The sequence below is a fragment of the Gavialis gangeticus genome, unplaced genomic scaffold, assembly GCF_001723915.1.
Source record: "Gavialis gangeticus isolate Ggan-Ray unplaced genomic scaffold, GavGan_comp1, whole genome shotgun sequence".
NCBI lineage: Eukaryota > Metazoa > Chordata > Crocodylia > Gavialidae > Gavialis > Gavialis gangeticus.
The window spans coordinates 142960630-142964142 of NW_017729032.1; positions in this window are offsets into that span (position 1 = coordinate 142960630).

The following is a 3513-nucleotide window of genomic DNA, read 5'->3' on the forward strand; positions in this document are numbered from 1 at the left end:
ACAAGGTCCCTTCTGACCCTACTTCTATGATTCTATGAACATAAAGTAGAGAGACAGTGTTTTATTAGTAGGGAAAAATTCTTTTATATCTCAGTAACAGATACTACTGAAAACACTAAGCCTATAGTGAAACCTGCTTCCTTCTTCTAATTGTTAAATACTCCACCTCAGCGAGAGTATTTTACCTCTTCCCATTCTCATGGGTGGCATTAGACCATTTGCTAAACATACGGACACATTTGCTTTACTTCCCAATCCTGCCACTTCTCCACCTCATGTAATTTCATCCAAAAACTGAATGTTAAACGTCTTTCCCTTGCAAGCCTCATTCTTAAGGCTTATTTCCTCACAAGAATCAAATTCTAAATAACTTGTTTTAGACTCATTTTCTGAATCTCTGCTGTACCAGAAAGAGCCAGGAGGCGTCACTAGTGCTGGTAAAGTACAATTAATATGTATATTTTCCCTTATGCTAAGCATTACTCTGTTCTTAGATAGAGTTGTGGGGCCAAATTCTATTGTCTTTTACATCTAAAAGCAAAACAAGTTACACAGGAATAAGTACAGGCACTACATAGCTCATAATCCATTATGGCTTGCTATGGGCCACAAAAATTTGTGCTTGTCTGTAGTCATATTTGAAACACATGCCAAATATGTGTTGATCATTAATAACGGCTTGTTGCAGTTATTAATGATGCAAATGGTCAACAGCATCCTCTATCTGACAGTTACAATAGCTCCCAGCTTCAGCACTTAAAATAAGGCTCCACTGAACAATTTTGCAAGCCATGAAGGGAGGACTCCAGGCTCCAAGGGTGCCATAAGCCTGAAATATTGCTAAAATAATGTTCCCTTCTACACACTATCAATGCTTGACACTCTTGAGTTGGTGTTAGAAGTGTCCATGCAGAAAACCCACTTTCCCCAAAACAGTATTGTTTTGAATGGTGTTAACTTTAAAGGGGTTGAAGCAATATGATAATCTAATTAATTGGTGAGGAGCCTAAAAAGTTCTACTGGATGTTTTGTTACAACTCTCTCCATCCCAAAGTATCCATTAATTTCCAAACCACAGTGATACATGCCAGCTAACAGCACTGTAGTTTTTTGGTTTTGTTTTGGTTTTGTTTGTTTGTTGTGGGGGTTTTTTGGGAGGGGTGGAGGGGAGGTTCCTTCAATGTTGCTAGTGAAGATCAATCTATGGAGGGAAGAGTCTTGACCTCAACTAGCTGAACAAGAGATTAAAAAATAAATACAAAAATAAAAACCTTACCTGGATCTTTATGCCTATCAGGTTTATTTAGGAGAGCCCTCTTCAGAGTAAAGTGCACCCCATTTTTTAGGTGAAGTCTAAATGAGCAACTGTAACTCATTTAACATTTTCAGGCAAGATCAGACTACTGGTAACAGGGTTGGTGTTTTTGTGATACCTTGCCAGCCCATTATAAACTGCCAGGGAAGCCCTAAACCATATTTAGAAGGTACAATAAATACCGGTAGTTAGAGATGGGGAAATTAATGCAATCCACCCCAATAAATTTATCTTCACAATATTCCTGTGTGGTAGAGAGGCAGCATCATTCCTTCCCTAATATTAAAAAGGGAATGCAGGCACACTATAACTTGCCCAATGTCACAGGAAGTCTGTGGAACAGCTAGGATTTAAACTCAGATTTCTTAAATCTTAATCTGGTGCCCAAACCACTAGACCTAGGTATAAAAGAATAAAATAAATTTCTAAAAGCTCTGTAGATTCCATTAGCAATAGTTTTAATAAGAAAGACTAAAAACATTATGACCGTTCAGGAAGAACTGTCACCTTCTTACATTTTAATTCGTGAAGATATTAAGAATCTTTATAACCCACCAATTAACATCTATCACAAGGAACAACAAATTTGTCTCCTTATGATTTTTAGCAACTACTTTCCATTTGCCCTTTTCCCTTGACAGTGCTCCTGTGTATCATCCTGTCAGTCTCCTCCCTGCATTCTGTTTTTCTTGATGCATGCCTAAACTACTTCATCTTTAATTTCTTGCTTTCCCAGTAACAAGCACTCCTAATGCACTGCTTTTATTTCAGTGGGTTAGTCTGTCTTTATTTCCATTAAATGAAATCTTAAGGAAATATGGAAAGCATATTTCTGGACACCGGATGAAACAGGGTATAAAAAATTATAGAGTCTCATGAGCTCCAGTTAAAAGCTGGCATAATTTTGCAATGATTCAAAGTTGATACTGTCTCCTATCTGTTCTGTGACCTATGTGAAGAGTTGATAGTCTCAGTCCAGTTCTTTGTCATGAATGTACTCATCTCAAATGCATTCATAACAGGAACAAACAAGCACCCTTCCTGGCATAGTCTAGATGGGGCAGACCCTGAACTTTACACAACACAAATAGACCTGTTCTTCAGACAGACCTCAAGGCATTTAATTTTCTGGCTGGTTTTTCCTCCAAAGGTGTCAAGAACTTAAAAGTGATATCATCCATATCAGTAGAGACCAGTACTTTGAGCACTTGGTCATGATGCAGTAAAAGCTATAAATAGTAGGCTTGTGTGAAGCGGCTAATATTTACTTCAGATTTGGCCGATTCGAATCACTGTTCCAATTTGCTTTGGCCGAATCCATTTCGGAGATTTGGCTGCTGTTGAATCTCTGAATCAGCCACCTACTCTCCTAGCCCAGCAATGGCTGCCCTGCCCACCCCAGCTCCTGCCGCTTGTTAAAAAAAAGCCTCAACTCACCAGGTGCTGCTGGGCAGGGGGTGATCCCTGCTGCCCCCCCCTGCCCCACGCTGCATGGGGGGCTCTACATGAGCCCCCCCACAGGTGCCCCACCCAGGCCAGCTCTGGCCCTTTAAGAAAAAGGGTGCCCTTGCCCAAGTACCTACCAGCTCCCTTCTGCAGCCACCAGGGACTGCCCAAATCATCAAAGCTCTCCAAATCTTTTCCAAATCTTTTTAAATCAATTCAGACCTTTAAGTTGGTCCCCCAGTTTGATTCGGAGATTCGACCACTGAATTGGACCAAATCTCCTCCAAATCGAATCACCACCCAAAGCTTCGCACAGCCCTAATAAATAGATATCACACACAGATATAATGAAAATTTTGGAAACGGTTCTGTGGTCCCATATGAACTGGCCAGACAAATTTGCCTTTATTGTCTCTGGAGTATAGCAACTCTCTCAACTAGAAAGATCCATAAGCATTTCCGTAAAGAGCGCTGAGACCTTCCTTTCCTCCTCTCAATACCCAAACTCATATGGTAAAGACATCCAAAATAAAGAAGGGTAATCACTTTTTTGAGCCCTTCTTTGTTAAGAAGCAAAATCAAGTTCTGCAGTGGTGTATTGCATGTTTTTGTATACAAAATGTATGCAGCATGCAATTTACAGGTACTAGCAGTCTGATAACAATGAAAAAAGAATCCAGGCAAAGTAGAATACTTCTTTTTGGATCTGAATGTCTCTTAACAACAATGTAGTTCAGTGCTTTTCTTTATCT